This window comes from Epargyreus clarus, unplaced genomic scaffold (genome assembly GCF_041222505.1).
Source record: "Epargyreus clarus isolate Ecla_fem2 unplaced genomic scaffold, WU_Ecla_fem_2.2 ptg000007l, whole genome shotgun sequence".
Taxonomy (NCBI): Eukaryota; Metazoa; Arthropoda; class Insecta; order Lepidoptera; family Hesperiidae; genus Epargyreus; species Epargyreus clarus.
This window is the reverse complement of record NW_027332215.1, coordinates 1,811,200-1,831,601: the sequence shown is the minus strand read 5'-3', so window position 1 is coordinate 1,831,601 and position 20,402 is coordinate 1,811,200. Positions and strand designations below refer to the sequence as shown.

The window sequence follows — 20,402 nt, the reverse complement described above, 5'->3', positions numbered from 1 at the left end:
CGCACCACAGATTAAAAATCATTCTGCCACAACTTTTTATTATATCGAATCATTGACAAGAATGACAAATCAGAAGAAGGAAAATATATGTTTTTCAGCTACCAGCTTTATCATATACAACCTACTTGAATATTATACATTATGAGAGGCTTGGATTTTTGCTATATTCCAACAGCCCCCCTCAAAAATTCAAGTAAAAATAAATTTATAAATACGTTGTTTGCAGAACACTTTTGAATGTCATTACATCTACCACCACATCACTAGGTGTTTCGTTATGGAGAAGAAGCGGCGAAAGAAACTCCATAACACACATCTTTTTAAAATAAATATAAATGTTTTTACAATAGCAAACTTAACCATGGCACATGTGGAGCTGAAGATACTACACAACAAACATAAACATATTTATATATATATATATATATATATACGTGTCGAATAGATAACATCTATTCTTTGGGAAGTCGGTTAAAAATAGATGACTATCTTAAAATTAAATCAAAGTTATACCTGTAAGAGTTGTTTCATTTTACGGAGACAGCCGACGCGTTGCTCCACCTGCGCGCGCAGCTTCCGAAGAGCCAGTCAGGCACAGTCGCATCTTACTTGCTCTAGAAAGTGACGTGTACTGAACAAGCCGCGAACATGAGTAATCGCGAAACTCCGTGGAGGATCAAACGCCACCGATCAAGGGACTCCGTTTTGACTGTAGAGAACAGGCTTGAACAAGTCAAGCGCCATGTCAGAACTTTGAAGTTGATAAGACGAATCGGGCTGCTCTCGGGGAGGTTGACCAAGGAACATCATCTTCTCATCGGTAGGTATTTGTTATTTATTTAACTATACTAAATTATTTTCTCAGCGTTGTCCTAAATTGATTCTCCGCTTGTGGTTTGTGGCCAACCAATTCACCAGTAATGGAATAATTGAGCTTTTATTTAATTTTAAATAATTAAAATATTCCAGTGCATTATAAAATTTAAATATTTTACTTGAATAGTCACTTCTACGATCTGTCTACAAAGCGACAAATAAACTTATAAATAAACATTGTGTTTATGATTTTTAAATAAGACCTTCTTATGCTCGTATAGTTATTTGCGCGGCACTAAGGCCTCAACATGCCTTATTTATCTGTTCCCTACCCTCGAAACTACTAGCCTGACAATGATGGGACGTTCATGGGCAAATAGAGGACCACAAAATATTAATTGGTACCTATTTATTTCTATTTTAGAGATATGTTTGTGGAAGATCCTGGAGTTCCTGAGGATTCAAAGGCATTTGGACGTCCTGAACAGGGCGCTCGACAAGATAAGCAAGCTCCAGCAGGCACCTGGCCCAGCACCTGGCGGGCAGTAGGACAGCAGCGATGACTTATTCTTGACAAGTCTAATTCTTCTACATCTATAATATACCTTAATGACGTAATCCTTAATTACTTTAATACGGCGTGGTCTTAATACCTACATATTTAATCCCTTACCACAAGCACGCCATCTTAATGATTGTCTAGTTAGTGTGAAAATAAATAAAACATTTTTTTTGAACACTTTTTTTTCTAATTATTTAAGTAAGTAGGTAATACCAACTTGGTGGCATGTTAAGTAGTGAAAAAATTCACTGAAAATAATCTAGAGTGCATTATTACAATAAGTACGTACCTTCTTACCTAAGTTTATTAAGTTGAAACATAAACTAAGTAAAATAAATGTCCAACCTTATTCATACCATGTCTTTTTAGCGGTAGTGGGTAGTAGTTTTGTGCGGAAGTAGCAAATGGACATTGAATCAGTTTGATGTTAACTGGTCACAGCCGCCCATGGACTCCTGCAGTTGGTCGTACATTGGACCAGAATGACGACTAAGTTTCACCTTTTTTAAATAATTGTATTGTAGATACAATATTAAGGTTCTCTGTAACATAAAGTACCTAACACTCATGCATTTACCTTTATCTACCTATTAATTTTCAAGTGACTTATTCATAGGTTCATAGGTGTATATATGTTGTAGCCAAAGTGATAAATTCAGAAATTATACATAATGCCAATACCTAGCCATTATTTACCTATAATATCTACTCAATTTGGTCAAAGTGATAAATAACACGAAATTAATCACATTAACCAGCCTTTATATATAATATCTTCGAAGACTTGGATAGTGGACTTGGAAGTAATAAAACAAGTATAAGTAAGGGTTATAGGTATGTATTTCAGTTTTCCTTAAGCATAATTATATTCTTTGTAATTTTATAATGATCCACATGTCAAAAAATAAACATGTCGAGGTGTTTTACGCCCAGTAAACGCTGTACGTAAATCAGCTATGGGGTTGATTATTAAAAGACATGCGTAATTAAAAAAATACACGTCTTACTATCATTAATCTCTGATCGCTTAATTATATTTTAAGTACCTACTGAATTTAGATGATTTGGACCCACCAATCCTATAGAGTTTCATACAGGCTTGGTAATACCAAGCCTGTATGAAACCTAACCAATATGGTTAGGTTAGGTTGGAACATAATAGAAAACTAAGCGAGCAGGGGGGGTCCGATTCACGATAATTCGAAACTAAACTATATTCATAGTTACTCTAATACAACAACTAAGATACAACAACATTCATCATAAATAATTTCAGTTAATCTTAAGATTTGCCGTACTTCATGCTTTTACAATAACATATTTATTATTTTGAGTAACTGTAACCTGCTAATATCTATATATAACAGCCTGATAAAGTGATTAATTTATCACATTGTCTGGACAAATTAGTCATTGTACATAATAACCAGTCATTATGTATAATAGCTATTTGATCACTTTGACAGTAACATATATATGTATACGTATATTATATATATGTTTATTTGATAAAGGTATAACACGTAACAATTATATCATACCAAAAATGTATATTTAAAAGGAGTTTTTTTCAAGGTCTTCAAAAAGAGTAAAAACTTCTTTTCATTGAGAAGGCTTCAACAAATTGTGTACACAGTAGGTAGTTTTTTTTATATTTTAGGATAAACAATCTTTATTATCACATTAGAAAAAAAAGTTATTTCGGTTGTCTTGAGAGTAAAAAAATTCAGTTATATGTATGTCATGATATTTTTTAAACACAGGGAAAGCTGCAGGTACTGCTAGTATCTATTACAATGATAAAACATAACCATTCATACAACGGCTCGATTCCATCTTAAACTGATGAGCCATTACACAATTTGTAATCGCAAATAGGGGTGTTTTGGTTATTGGAAAGGACTCATTCCATTATGCTTCAACAAGCATGGTACTTGTACTTAGTGGTGTGTGTTAAATGCAATATAGGATAAGGTTGCACAAGCCCGGCCACAAAGGGAAAATTCTATACTATTAAGGGTAACTAAAATTAAACATCTTTTTTATAAAATAAACTTTTACTTAATATGATATCATAAAGTTATTACAACAAACTAAAAATCTTATAAAACCTTTAAACATTAAACTGTTATTCAACCATCTTTTTTTTTTCAAAATACTTTTAGTACAATTAACATGCTTGGCGCCTAAATCGTACCTATGGCATGGTGATAGCACCCACTTGCAGCAGTAGCAAATGAAAATGTATTCCGCCTGTTGTAAGTGGCTACTGCCGCCCATGGACACCTATAATCAACCCAGAAAGATTATGGCTAACCACAGATAAGTCGCTAGCTCTAAGGACTAATTTGGACGGCCTCAGATAAGTAAGCCTCCCTTACCATACCCATCAAAGCGGAATACAGCAATGTTTAACACTACTGGTACAAGACATGTATAGATCTGTCTAGTTAGTGTAAGTGGCCTCGGCCGTTCTAATTAGATCAATAAAATAAATAAATAAATAAATAGATGTGGTTGCAGTTCTAAGAGTTCTACCACCTTTGTACGCACGACTGACTCTTGTGAGAAACTTACCTACTTAGTAAATAGAATGTCTGTGCAATCGCATGGACACAAAGGTAATGTACTAAAATTAATATTAATTATTGAAAATAGCACTACAGAGCCGAATAAATGCAAACCCAAAAAAAAAAAAAAATATTTATTTTACATCCACATATTCAGATAAAAAAATCCTTATTTCAATTTCATTCATATTTATTTTAATTGCATGTGTAAATCAATTTGTAATTTTTTATTGTTTGGTATTTTTAAAAATTAAAGATAATATTGGTTTTGAAAAAATAAACCATTACTAAAATTAGCCAAAAGTAGTGCCTAAATATGCTGTTTCTACATAGTTTGAATACACTGCTAGTACTAGACTAGACAGTAACAAGCTCAAAAATTTGTAAAGTAGAGATAAAGCCCCAGAAAAATGAGGAATCATCTTTTATATTCAGAGATTAATGTAATGAAGAATGACTTATGGATAATGAAGTTTCTCTTGTTGACTGGGTAACCCTCTTAATTAACCGGGTTTGGTTGTTCTCCTTAACCAGGAACTATACAGTTTCAAGGGACAGATAACACAACTTTTGAAGGCCTTATCGTTTTTAATAAAATGAAATAATATAACTTACAATTTAATGTCACAAATGTGCCTGTGATACACTACCTACCCACCAGCACAAATTCCATAAAAATCACTCAGATATTAATGACACCACAATAGTTATAATTTGTCACAAATACACACTGCAGTATGGACTCTCTCCAAGGTTCATTAACTGCCATATCAGCACTGTTACATGCAAGATAGATGAATTCCAGAAGTACTTGCAGCAAAGTTCTTCAACACCATCTACATCAGCACTTGCTATAGATTTCTCTGCCTTCCGGCTCATCATCCTGTCTGCTGTGGACACTGTACGAAAGCAGATCGAATTTGTAGGTTGGAAAAAGGAGTGCTTGGATATGACGAGCAGGCAGAAAATGGTACTGTTCCATGGTGTACTTAAAGAGAAGAAAGGTCCTACTGTCATTGCCACTAATCTGGTATTTGGTAAGCTGAGGATCTCTGAACTTTTAACAATCAGCATAAGCCGGTGCCATCGCTTAGGACGTCCCACGGAGAGCAGACCCAGAACCTTAGTAGTAAAATTTAGGTCTTGGTGAGGGACAGAGTGTGGTTCGCCAAAACAAAAGCTGAAGGGTACAGGCAACATGTCTGAGTTCCTAACGAAGAGCCACCATGGTTCTTCATGCGGGCGTGGCAACTCTTCGCTGACACCAAATGCTAGACCCGAGATAGTGTTATTCATTTGCTGGCTCCGGATGGCTCACACCACCAGGTGGAATGCTTGGTGAAGCTCGAAGCCATTCATAGTGTCTTCTTCGGTTCAGCCTACTAATACAGCCGACAATAGAGAAGTCCCTCGCACCAAGCGCCTTCGTAACAATAACTAAATCTGGCTGATATATAAGTTCCTTCTGTGTCTTCTATCTTGTAATTAATACTCGTACTTTATTTATCTGTCTTTCTTTCCTCTTAGTCTTATATTCTGCTGTCGATTTCTGTAACATGGTGCCATTATTACATTGTAGTACTCGTGATTTTGTATACATGACTCCTGTATGTGTATTTCTTTGCTTACGATTTAAAAACGGTAGAAAGATACTAATTATTTAATGTTCACTCTATTATTTACCGACTTCCCAAAGGAAGAGAGGTTATTTGACTTATCAGTTGTGTTTATAGTTGTTCACATTATCTGACAACTGACAAGTGTCATATTTCTGTGATGACAATCTATGGATTCTTACAATTTGTCCCATTGTGACTATTTATTTAAAGAATTGTTGCCATGACCCAAAATTATTTTTTTATTATTAATTAATAACAATTTACTGCTTATTTTTTCGTAATTACTTTCTTCTTCAGTGTTATTTTGTTAACAATAAAAAGTGAAGTATGTTTTATAATAATATTGATGTGTTAAGTCATGTTATAGTTTTTCTTAAGATAAAAAATTGTATTATATTGTAATATTGTGCAGTTGATTAGTGAATGGTTGTGTTATATTGAATAAATATTTATTTTACTTCGTTATCACATTTAGACTATATTAAATACTAATTAAAATAAATTAAACTATATACAAATAATTAAATTACCTAAACATAACCATTTTAAATTAAAATATAAATAATAACTGTGTTATATTTGATTTCTTTGCAAACTGCTGATAGGAAAGAATTATAGTAAGTCATATATTTATTTTATACTAGCAAAAAGCGCAGCTTTATAAGGGCTCGCGTATCGCGCATGGTATATTCAGTTTAAGATCCTATATCAGCAAAGATGATGTGAACACTTATTAATTAACAATAAATTAATAAATCTACCTTTCGTCAGAAGACCTATGAAGAGCAAAGCTCCGGTGAAACCTCGGTGAAACGCTGCCAGAATTATTTCATAAATGTCTGCATTCATCATGATGTTTTTTTTTATTCTCCCATTATTTAAACAAAAACAATGCAAGTCATACACCCATCAATGTTACACTACCTTTAAAAAAAATGTTTTAAAAAAATGTTTTTTTTTTGTGTACAAAACCCTATTTAGTAAGTAACTTTCAAATGTTAAGTTTCTAATTTATAAGCCCTGTAGTTTTTTTCAAAAAAGGGGTAGAAAGCTTGCAAGATTTTCAAATTATAGAGATAAATATAGAAGATACATTCACATTTGTGAAATGCTTAATATAAGTTTTCCGAGAGTCGTCAGAAGTTTTTGACCACGATTTGCACTTGATATTCTCTTACTATTTTTTCAGACTTGACAGATTCGGTTTAAGTCTGATGCTGGCTTAAATAAGCGTCCTCTATTTTTATAGTTATTAAAGACATTCCAGGAATATTACTAGTACTTTCAAGACTTTCTATGCATATCAAATGCAAATGCAAAAATTGAAGAAAACTAAAGCGTGATACTTTTCTTCAATTTTTTTCCTATGAAACCTGCTATATATTTAACGACGTTTTTAGAATATTCCGTAAAAGATGATGGGTTGATAATATAGTCCTGCTCTGATGATTCATAAAAAGTGTCGTCAATAGCCTCTTTATAATCCGAACTACAATTTAAAACCGTTATATTGTCAAGAGGAATGCAATTTCCGGTGGCACTGTCCTTGAACTGAGCGTAGTTTTTTGTAAGCAGCGCAAAATATCCGTGCCAAAGGATTAAAGTTAAAGCCACATTTTGACCTAATGGCGCCAAAGAATAGTTCAAGATGATCTTGGATCAATTTGTAAGTACATATGTACTTCAAGGTATTTTTATCTTCAACGACGTATATATTGAACAGTTTAATTAGAGATGACATACATGTAATGAATTCCTAAAGTTCCACCATTTTCAAACTTTAAGCCTTTTATATGAAATTCAGCTACTACAAAAAAATCGAAAGTTTCCTCTACACTACAAGACGTTAACGCTCTTTTCCATCCCTTGGCTCTCATGTTGCGACTGTCCATTATATCAAACAGGTTATTAAATAACCTGATGAACATGATGGTACCATCGCAGTCTGCAAATTCTGGTATGCCCAATTGCTTGCAAAATTCCATAGCGTCTGCCACAGGCTCACTTAACAACTGAGTGGTCAAGCGCACTTTCATTTTTTTTTTTACGAAATTTAAAAGTTCATCTTTCAACTTCGTTCCCAAATGAAGACCTTCATTTTGTATTTTGTTCGATAGTTCTATATAATACCCTGAAATTGTGTTTCCTTGCCGATCTATGATTTTTTTTTTGTCATCAAAAGTGTTCCGGATTAAATTAATATTGTGGCATGGATCTGGCCATAAGCATACTTCCTACCCATCGTGCGTGAAAGACGATCCTGTTTTCATATCACAGCCTAAATGTGTACATATTGCTTTGTTACTGGCAGCTCCGTCATATGCGAGACTTACGACTTTAACGCCACATTTTTTTAAAAGTGTAAGGCATTGTTCTACCAATGCTGCCTTCTGCTGGGCGGTGATAGAATTAATTTAAAAATATCCAACAGGGGCTTTAAATGTGTCGTTTATTGATGTTACCGTGAATGTCAGAGCTTCTTTTGCTATTGGCACGTCATCGGAATCAAGATAGCAGCCAACGTTACTATAACCAAAATATTCTTTACCATTTGTTGGTACCCAATGTAAAGTTAAAAAGAAATATATTCATTATTCGAAACCTCGCTCTGACGTTTTATTTTAATAGGTTATGGGTCCAGAAAATTTAAATAATAGTACAGATTCGGCATTATGGAGTGTTCTAAAACTAGCAAAAAACAATGCTTTAAAAGGGCTCGCGAGGTTTTTTTTTAACTATAATTATAACTATAACTTAATGTTTGAAACAATTCCCTTACAATATAGATTTCTTTAAATGATACGACAGATAATTTCCAAACATTTTTTTTTCACTTGACCTTATGTATGGTTATAGCGAAAGCCAATTGCAAAGGGAATTGTTTCCTCGAATAACTTGTATTACCATTTTTATAAAATTTTGTTATAAGTAGGTGGTATTGAAATACACCCGGTATTGTCACAAGTTGAATACGAATAGTTTTCAAATCGAACCATTATTACTGGTGGCATTTGATCAGGTGAACTATGATTTTCTTCATAAATGATATCTTCCACATAACCTAAAGCTCCATTTACCAATCCACTCTCAACCCATAAATTAGAATATAACTTTCGATCCAATTGATAAAATAGTAAATGCTTCAAGTCCACCTAACATTTCTGCATTTACTGATTTTGCCTTAGAACAATTGTGATGAGCTGGAATATAAGCTACTGGTTGATGTAATTCTTTTAATTTTAAATAATAAAAGTCTTTTACATCTTTATTTGTGGCAAATAATCATGCCGATTGAAAAAATATGTTCATTTGATGAAAATGTTTGTCTGCTACGTGTCATTAATTTTTCATAATCTTCTAATGTACATTCACCATTGCTAATTCGATCAAGTATATCTCGAAAAACTTGTTGAAATTCGTTCTGTCGAAATGACGATGATAAAAAGAAATATTTTTGGATACTTGGATATATAACAATTTTCCTTCTAAAATGAATTCACTTCCTTCAGTTTTATCACTGTAAAATGGTATCATTCATGGTATCATTTACAGGTGGCAACTGATTGATTGACAGTATTGACACCAAACGGTTCATCTTGCCTTGAAGGAAAAGCTTTTCGTAAACGTAAATCAATTTTCCTTAAAAGACTGCATCCAATCATACTCGATTCATCAATAATTATAAATTTACACCCATGTAATTTTTCTTGAAACTGAGCAAGTGCATATAAACTAAGATCTTTGAATGTTTTATTTACTCCCAATAAAAGTGTAGAATGAATTGTAGAACCATTTTCATATTCACAGCAGCAACACCAGTTGGTGCAAGTAATTTATAAGATGATAGTCCCAAAGTTAGATTTAGTCGAGAAGTAAAATAATTAATCAATGTGCTTTTTCCAGAACCAGCTTTGCCGTGTATAACTATTCTTTTTAAAGGTTGTACTTTCTCGTAACGTTTTAGGTAATTAAGTTGGTTATTAAACGTATTAATAATTTCTTGCTGTTCATCAGAAAAAACAACATTCGTCAAATAATTTTGATTATTAATGACGGGGATTTTTTTACATCTTGCAATCTTTTCATTTTAAATAAATTTCTCTAATAAATTCAATTCTTGTTTTTTTTTCCTTCTTGGACAATAGGCTTTCGAACATTTATGCATTTGCGCAGCACGTATTAAATGATTGTAATCAATTTCTATATCAGACACATCAGTGTAATGTAATTTTGATGGATGTTTATCATAAATTTGAGAAGGATCTGGATGCCACGTAGATATAAATTCATCGAAGTAGTTTATAATTTCTTGAATTCTTGTAATATCATCTAGATAGAGATTTTTAAGATCAGGAGCATTTTCAAACCAAAAGATACCATGCATATGCGGACTACCTCGGTGTTAAAACTCAATACGGTACCAAAAATCTTTGATTTTGAAGTATTTTTTACCTAAATGATCCATAAAGAAATCTAATCGCTTTTTAAAAAATAAAAGAAACAATCAAAGGATTTGAATGTAATAATTTATATTTACGAATGAATTCACTATTTGGGATAATATTGTTAGTAATTCTCGGAACTGTTTCAATTTTATGCAACAGTCATGTTTTTTTACACAAATACTCCCATTTTTCAAAGCTGTCCAGCGCATCATGCTATTAAATGCAAAAAATCTAAATCTTGGATGTTTTGCAATTCTGCCATCTTCTTACAACATGAGGAATTTAAAATATGCTTTAATAGAAATGTTACAAATTCGTGAATCTCTAAGGTCTCCTTTTCCAGTTAGTCTAAGATCCCAGGCCCCCCCAGACGTTACTTATTTTTGAAGTAACGAATTATATTTTGAAGATACTCGTTAGTTTGGCTAGGCGGCCCGTTCGCAGGTAGCAGGTAGAAAAGTTAGACAAAAACATAACTTACTTTTGTTAAATTCGAAGCACTGATTTTTATATATGTCACATAGAATATTATTAAAAATAAGTATTTCATATTGACAGACCGTTCCTGTGGGCGGTAATTCCTCCCAGACGATATTAACTACATTTCGCCAATATTATATTTCCTGCTCTCCCTAAATATACAACAATTCCATCATCATCATCATCAACCCATAATTAGCCCACAACTGGGCACAGTACCCCTACCATGAGTTTTTACGTTTTGACAAATATGACTGTTTTGGTATTCGTTTAATTAATATTTAAAATATTCTATAGGAACCGTCCATGTTATTCTCTGACCTATAAAGTACCTAACCACTATGCAAAAATCATAACGATCCATAACGTATACATGAGAACCGTATGGTAACATTTGGTGCCAACCGTATGGGAAATTATGAAAGCACTAAAACCCCCTCTCACAACTTTTGGAGTTTAGCTTAAGGTATGCGGCCTCACATACAGTGGTTCTTTCCAGGGTCGCTGACTGGGCGATTAGAGCTCCCATTCTTGCCGCCCGCAACCCCAGAAATCCCCCTTTAGTCCCCCGTTAGTGAGCTAGAACAAGGCTACAATATCCCTTGCCTGACGTAAGAGGCGACTAAAAGGGGGCTTCCGGGGTTGCGGACGGCAAGAGTGGGAGCTCGAACCGCCCGACCAGCAACCCCGGGATGGACGGCGGTATGTGTGGTCGCATACCGTCGTGAACACCAGATAGTGTGGTGAGTTTCAAGCTCACCTGGGCGGAGCCCGACGGGGCAACGCGCCAAGTGGACTCCGGTTGCGTTCCGTTGGAGATCCCGGAGTCCTCTACGCAGCGCCGAGGACAGACACCGGGGAGGTTTTAGTGCGGTAAGAATCCCACATAACCCCGTGCCGCTCCCACGGCATAAGGTACCCTTTGAAGGTTTCCCCCTCGTCAACAAAAAAAAAACGATATGAAATTTTCACCCGTCCATGTTGTCGTGTAGTTGTGCTTACGTGTGAATAGAACGCTATCTGAAATTTCATGTTTCTAACTTCGAACCCAAAATTCCCGTATAAGGACATTAGCGCGTCTGATTTTGATTTAACTTATTTCTAATGTTGTGCAAAACTGCAAACCTATAATTTAAGCGCATTGTTTAATTTTTTTCTGATTGTCATTTATAAATATAAGATTCATTTTATATACCTACTTAGTTTGTAGGCTTAATTAAATAAATAAATAAAAAAATACTTATAACACTTATTTTACCTCCTTAGTGGAATTTCAACTACGACGGCCCGTTTATCTACATTAAATACGTAAAGTGACAGATGTATCAATTTTCATAAGAGTTAGATAAAATGAGCATTGTTAAAAATATCCAATTATATTGTATGTTTGGTTCACTATTTTGATCATAGTGACTTACACATAAAAGATAGATATACGCTGTCGCGGACTTTTATTTCGAACTATTTAAGATAAATAATCCTACAGTAATTATCTTTGTGTAACTCCAGCGATTAGGGCAGCGCACGCCAATATACTCGTAGCTCTTAGGGGGCTGATTTTTTTCCGACTTACTTAATAGTTATCGTTATATTATCACCAAATTATAAAAAAAATCCTATAAATTGTAACTTATTATGTTATTCTGATATCAAAGCTATATTACTGCAAAGTTTCATGAAAATCCGTTCAGTAGTTTTTGCGTGAAAAAGTAACAAACATACACACATCCTTACAAACTTTTGCATTTATAATATTTATATGATATGATATGATATGATGATATGATATGATATGATATGATATGATATGATATGATATGATATGATATGATATGATATGATATGATATGATATGATATGATGAAATGAATGATGATATGATATATGATTATCACGATTTACAAAAAAAACTTTATAACCTTCACCATCACACTTTTTCGAACAAAAACATGTTTTGAAATAGTATAAATAGAATGAGGTAATGAAGTAACAAAATCTGAGATGTCTTGATGAAAGTTAATCACTTGGCCACTGTATCCAAATTGGGCAACTTGAGCAATTAATTGTTCTTCAACGAATGTTTTTTTTTTAAAACATCAGGTAAAATTAAATTTATTGGATAATAATAAAGTTATATACAATATTTGAAACAATAAAATTAAATACTAATTAAACAAAAAAAAAACAAATTATATACTAATAGAAACTTATTTACAAAATGTACATATATACAAAAACGAAATACAAAAATATAAAAACATAAAAACTACCATAAAAAATGATCACCATCGCTGTCCTTGGGCAAGGTACCCAAGATGCTGGCAGCATTTCCTCTTTGAATTGCTATAGCAATTCGTTGAGCGAAATGCGTGCCAGCTCCTGGATCTCCAGAGACGTCGACCAATCGTGTTGACAGTTGTTTATACAACTGCCAAGCATCCGGGCCCCATGGACCTAAAGTTTCAACACCAAACGCCACAAATATGTAGTTATTACACAAACTAACATATTTATGACGCTTGGCGTTTTCAGCAGCAGTAGCCGCCGCCCCCGCGCCACATGATGATGCCTGGAGGTAAGAAGGAGCCAGTGTGTCGACACACGTAGCGTCCCACACCAACATCCTTCCCCCCTTCCAGGGTATTAACTTCATACCGTCAGGCCGCTTGCCATCGTCACGTGCGAGACCATTCGGCTCTAAACAAGCCGGCACATTGACGGTGACAAAAGCCCGACGAATGACGTCATTGATGGTGGCGTGGCGCGATAAGCGACCAGCACTGCGCTGACAAGAAAGTCCATGGTGTCCAAATACATCGACGTCTGCACCGCAATGACAGCGATGGTGCTCAACTGTCTTTACACCCAGACGCAAACGAGTACAAACTGATAGAGTTAGATTGTCTAAAAGTGTACCTATATTTCCCGAAGGATATGCCTGTAGCCAAAACCCCGACTCCCGCTCTGCTACTGCTGAGACGAGCCCTCTCTGCAATATCATGTGCAGAATCAAGAAGCTGATGTCGCACAAGTATGCAGAGGGGTTCGTCCCAAAATTTTTGTAAATTTAAATGTACCGGAAATTTAAGATTTGGTCCAGCCTGTAACCAAGCATCTTTAGCTTCATCCATAAAAGTAATCTGAGGTTCCTCAAAAATTTTAGACAATATATCCGAAGTTAAATTTTGTGTTTTATGGACTGAAGATAAAAATGCTGGTAGCGCAACACTCGAAATTTTACGTATACGAAATTATAACATCAGGTTGGGGTCCAGGGTCCATGTTATTTTTTACAGAATATATATTAATTTCATTTTTTCCTTAAACTTGTGACAAAGAGTACAAACCCATCTTCTTCAATATGTAAATCAAACCAACGATATTGACAAATTGCATTTTTTTAGTTCCAACTTTTTCTGAGCAGTTTCGAAATTAATAGCATACTCAGAAAAGAGAGCATTTTGGTCATAAGAAATAGATCCCTCATCGTGACATGTTTTCCTACGTTTTGTGTAATACTTCCGAGCAAGTGTACGTTCTTTACGCCCAGTTAATGAGCGTTTTCGTGGCATTTTACTGTAACAAAAACAATATAAACATTTCAATTCCACGTTTAATTTAAAACATGACAATTTACTAAATTGTGCTTTGCAGTTATAGGCTTAGATATACCTTTTTAGGGTTCCATGCCCTAATGGCAAAAACGGAATCCTATTACTAAGCCTCCGTTGTTGTAATTTTTGGTTTTGTTATTCGAAACTCGAAAAACAAAACCAAAAATACCATATCCCCTATATATTATTCATCCGTTTACAGCATGAATAATTGTTATGTTTATATGATGGGTAGTTAGGTATATACACACTTACATAACATTTATGGCCAATCAATTAATGTTACACTTCCTAAAAGTTCCATTAGAATTAATCGTCCAATAAATAATAATAGAATTGTACAATGTACACCGTAATTCAATAACTACATAAACTTTTAACATTATAATTAATTTCATGACGCCGTCAATTTGACGGTTTCATGAAATTATTCCTTCGATCACTAATAAAATTATTCGCACAGAACTTTATACCAGTGTTTTTGACCAGTATATCATGAGTATTTCAGAAGTTTCGTTGTTATAAGTAATATGAAAATATTTTTTTTTGTTTTTTTTTTTGTAATAACGTATCGTACGTTATTTTAATGATTGTTGTCACATCTAGATATGATTTTAAGGTACTATGTTAAGATTCAAGTGTAAAGGTGTTGTAGTTTTTTCAGGAAAGGGGTGGAATTCGTGCAAGATTTATATTATATATCGAATTATAGAGGTCTCGCCCTAATGAAAAGAAATGTAAAACCTTTTGACGGCGAGAAATACACACTGTATGTGTGGAAATTTAGAATACGGCCATTACTTAGTGAACTTGACATTATAAAAGTTATCGACGACGAACCGAATATAGGTTGCAGTGAGTGACAGAAGATTAACCGGGTTGCAAAGAGCGTTATTGTTAAATATTTAAGTGACTCATATCTCGGTTTTGCTAAAGAAGAGAGTTCTGCAAAAGATATTTTGAGAAGTTTAAATTCTCTGTACAAATGGAAAAGTATCGCAACTCAGCAAAAAAGTTATTATCTTCAAAATTTCAAGGCGATACTACCCTCATTAAACATTTTTCCGTTTTCCATGATTTAATTGTCGAATTATTGGCTTGTGGTGCAAAATTAGAGGAATCAGATAAAATTGCTCATTTATTTCTGACATACGATGGAGTCGTTACTGCAATAGAAACCTTGTCGGATGATAATTTAACATTAGGTTTTGTAAAACAAGGCTTTTAGAATGAAATAAAATTGAAAAACGAATCCGCTGACACAAGTTTAAAAAAATTAGCATACGGAAAGAAAAGCTGAAAAAATATGGCGGAAAAGAAAAATTGATAAATAATTATTCACGGTCGCACACAGGAAAGAAGCAAAATTTTATGAAATGTTTTTATTGTGAACGGAAGGGTCATGTGAGGAACGATTGTTATTATTTTAAGCGATCGAGGCAGCAGAAATGTATTGATCGCATGAGAACTGTTCAAGTAATTTAGACTAACCAACCATCTACTTCTTCAAGTTTTGCTTTCATGACTGGAGATTATCTACTTAAAAATTAAACTGAATGTTGTGGACCAAACGACGATTGGGTTATAACCACGAAAAGAATTAGAAATCAATATTTAAGGAAATTTATTTAGCAACTCAAACGTAAGTGCCCTTATACACGAGCGGCAAATCGCCAACGGCAGAGACAACTGCACCGGTCGGTGGCAGCCGTTGACGTGTCGGCGGCAGCCTTCGACGCGTCGAAGGCAACCGTAGATATGTCAACACAGAAGCTCTGCGGCAGTCACTCTTTGTACAGGAGCCAGTTGGAAAAGGAATCCCAAAGAAGAAGCACTGTTATTATTGTTACTCCTTCGACGTCGACAAAAAAGAAAAAGAAAAACACGTACATTGTGGGTTCAAGAAATATTAATGAATAGAGACGAAGATGGACATTTTTTTACACTTTATCCAATTTTAAGAAAGAACGAGCAAACATTTTTCAATTATTTTCGAATGTCCATTGCTTCTTTTGATGAGTTAACGGCTATTTTGAAAGATTCAATATTTCGCCAAGATACCATAATGCGGAAAAGCATTTCAGCTGAGCAGAGAATCGCCATGACATGGAGGTAAGTAGGTTTTTATTTTATAAAAAAAAATATAAGTAATTTCAATTATTTATTTTAATGAGATCGATATCATTTTGGCACCATTTTCTATTTATTAGACAAGGCTTAAAATAACAAGCAAGTAATTATACATAAATATTGGAACGATAATCATTGGCTGTTAATCTCTTTGTCTTTTCATTAGACTATAATAACAACAAAATATTTTTTCAACAATAATAATTAATTAATAAGACTAATTAGGAAAATAAATTATTCTGAAAGGAGATCCATTATAATTGCATTGTACCAGAATCCTGTGACGACAAACTTTCATCAAATGTGAGTTGACTTTCCAGTCTTACAGGATTTCTTTCAAAATGGGAATCAGAGGAGGTGGAGTATCCTGTGTTATTATAGGAAGACTGACTTGTTGAAGGCATTGAAATAGACCTGTAATTTTGCAATGAAGTAGCTCTGTATTTTTTTATAACTTGTATAATTTCTCCTTTGGCGTCTAGTTTCCAATCTTCTGGTATTTTTTTTAAGTCACACAATAGTGACAACAAAAATGACTTGTCTTCATCAAGAGGTGGCGAAGGTTGTCTCTCATTTTTCCTCTGTCTTCGGTCACATCTTTCAAAAATAGTAGTTGGTCATAATATGTATACTTTTTTGGTGTAGACGCCGCAGATCCGCTTTTTTTCTTTAAGTTCCTACAATATCTGGTAAAACCGTCCCTCAAAGTTTTCCATTTAGACCGCACATCTATTCCTGAAATAATAAATACACTCTATACAAATCAATAAACCCATTTCGTTTCTTTTCAGGTTATTATCGAGTGAACACACTGTTGAGTAGTAAATTAAATAATTGAATGTATTTTACTTTTACAGTTATTTAGCAACTGGCTGCTCTTTTGAAGATGTACAATATGCATACAGATGCGGAATTTCGACTGTAGCCGTCGACAGGTATCGACGGCTACAGTTACCTCTGCCGTTGGCGATATGCCGCTCGTTTATAAGAGCACTAACATGACAAGGCTCTTTGACCACTCTAAACTATTAGAAAATCAGAATACACAGATGAAATATAAAACAATACAGATAATATAAAAAGGAAATAAACAATTATATAAACTCAACTACGCGCGGCCTACACTTACCCTCCCTAGTGCTGCCACAGCACTCATCACCCATAGTGATTCGTGCGACACGTCTTGCGTTTCTTCGCTGAAGGCCGCTCTTTGTCATAACATCAATGACTCGGACTCGTCCGTCTTTTTCTAAAAGTACGGCCTGAGTTAATCCCTTACGCCAAACATATCTGGGGGGTTAGGGTCCACAATTAGAACTAGGTCGCCAACTTGCAAGGATTGCGTCTCACCGTGCCTCTTTGCTCTGTGCCGGCGAACGGTCACTTCCAGGGGTCCGAATAAGTCAATGCCGGTGTGGCGACCTCCCGCTACTTGACAAGAGATGGCGCCACAAGTATTCTGAATCACGCTATCGAAGTTTTCTAAATATCCTGCATATACAGGGTGAATTTTTCAAACGGGCCTTCAGGGCCAAATCCGAAACTATAAGGATTAGCGAAAAATGCTGAAAGGAGTTACGAGGCCGATTTTGATAAAAACTAAAACTGCATCATTACTTTTTTAAAATAACTTAGTCTCGTCAGTAGTAACTAAAGTCTCGATCGTATAATCCGATACCTTTGTTTCAGTTCGTTAACAATCATCTCCTGATTACCGTGGCAGACTCTCTCGTGATGGTATACCGCGATGAGATATGCAACATGACATCGACCATCAAGTATCACCGGTTGTTTTACATTAGTTGAAATTTCAGATGCGGCACTGATGTGGCCGCCCACTCGTAGCACCCCATTATCATCTTTTATCGGCATCAAGGTAAGTAATTTACTTTTACTCATCACGTCGTTTGCAGATATAGCACCAATTAGTAAGGCGGTCACCGCCTCCTTGGCAGGTCCATGCAGACTTGTGAGGATTCTTCATAGGCATTCTTGAAATGCAACCATTTGAGAGGGTCGCCAGTACACATCGGCAAGTCCTTCGGTGCACACAAACGATTCAATATTCGATCGTTGGATCGATTGCAACCGGCGACAGATAGAGCGGCTAGATCCTTCAGGGCACTTGCTAAGGCGGTCACGGTATCATTAGTACCAGCGACAGCTGGTGGTGACGGATCTTCATCAAGCACATTTTTCCAACTGGTGATGGTCTTCACTAGAGCACTTTTCGGATGGCAGACTGCAATTACTTTTTTCATCATCTAGCTCTGCGAGGTCTACTTCCAGCTTCTTGTCAATCAACTCTAGTCTAATTTTAGCCTTCGCTTGAGCTACTTCTAATTCAAGCCTTTTCATTCTCGCCATAGTAGATGACGACATCGACGACTTTCGCCGGGAAGATTTATGAACACTGTGTGTTGTAGAAGGTTCGGGAGATTTTTCCAACATGTTCCCGGTTTCATTAGTTCCTACAACGTATATTTCATCTTTTTCAACATTTAGACGGTCATCTTCCAATTGTTCCTGACTCGATTCGCCACCTTTTTTCAAAACGTCTTTTTGTATTGCTTCCTTACGCGTAGCACTTCCAATGGTCTTAACACTTCGCGGAGGTGTTTTGAACATCGCGAAATCCGACTTGAAGACCAAATAATGTTGTGGACCAAACGATGATTGGGTTATGACCACGAAAAGAACTAGAAAGCAACGAGAATTAGAAAGCAATATTTAATTAGCAACTCAAACGTAACATGACAAGGCTCTTTGACAACTTTAAACTATTAGAAAATCACAATACACAGATGAAATATAAAACAATACAGATAAAATAAAAAGGAAATAAACAACTATATAAACTCAACTACACGTCGCCTATACTGAACATCAGAAGATCTTTTCATAAGATGGTAAAATAATAATAAGAGGTATGTTTTTAAATAATTTAATAACTTGTATATAGATTTTTTGTTTGAGCGTCAGTTGTCCTGCTTCTCAAGTTCGAAACAATGACAAAAATTGTTACGAATTATGGCATCAGCGTTTGGGTCATATAGGTAAAAATATTTTTTTACACCTGAGAATTCATGAAATGTTTGATGACATAAATGTAATACATACAGTGGTACCAGATGATAATCTATGTGAGGCATGTATAAATGGAAAGCAGAGCCGACTGCCGTTCAACAACGCTAAGGGTAAAAGTTTTATTAAACGACCATTATAATATGTAGTAAATTCAGATGTATGTGGTCCTATTACTCCTTCAACTGTTAATAATAAGAATTGTTTTGTTCTTTTTGTTGATCAATTCACTCATTACTGTGTTGTTTATTGAATAACATATAAAGCTGAGGTATTTTCTTTTTTTAAAGATTTTGTTGCAAAGAGTGAAGCTAAGTTTAACCAGGCCTACGTCACTCGCTCAAAGCGACGCGTTATCTGCCTACCGCTCGGCGTATCGTCGACGATACAACGGAGAGAGGGCCGGCAATTGTTCTCGAAGCTACCGATTTTCGGTATTTCTACCGATATTGGCCATATCCTACCGAAATACCGAAATGCATAGATTTGTTCACGATTTCAGAGAATGCAAATTATCCCGATATTTTTTTTTAGCGACTTTAGATACAGAGTGGCGAATTTTAAGAAATTGTGAACAAATTAAAACATTCCTGATAATTAGAACTATTTTGCGATGATGTCAATTTACCAATCGATATATAGTCAAGTAACAACGAATAAAAAAAAGTTTGTCAGGACGAAATAATCTGTGAAATATAGGTGTGTCAAGGAAAATAATGAAAAAGGTCGCCAAAATTGAGTATTGCATTATTATTGTGTCAGTAACAGTGACAGTGCGTTTGGTGGCCAGTAATAGCTTTAGCTTTGAGATGTTGCATGATAAAAAACCTCAATTAAAATATTTAAAGGTTTTTGGTTCAACTGTTTATGTTTATGAAAAAACTTTGTAAAAATAAGTTTGATGACAAGTCATGGAAGAGTATCCTTGTGGGACCAAATATTATAAAGTTTGGATGTTATCGTAGATGAGACTATTTTTTGCAAACCAGGCCTAAATTAAGACTTGAAGAAATTTTTTAAAATCCTCGTGACAAATCTGATACAGACCATGGATCGAAATCGGTGTCGATAAAGTCTCGAGT

General features: G+C 34.8%; 1 long non-coding RNA gene across 1 annotated transcript; it reads left to right on the top strand.

The window, feature by feature from the left end:
* Positions 1 to 551: 551 nt before the first annotated feature.
* On the top strand, positions 552 to 1,558 carry LOC140743226 (uncharacterized). The gene is made up of 2 exons (XR_012102421.1): positions 552 to 820; positions 1,241 to 1,558. It is a non-coding gene; the product is annotated as an uncharacterized LOC140743226 (long non-coding RNA).
* The last annotated feature ends 18,844 nt before the right edge of the window (positions 1,559 to 20,402 follow it).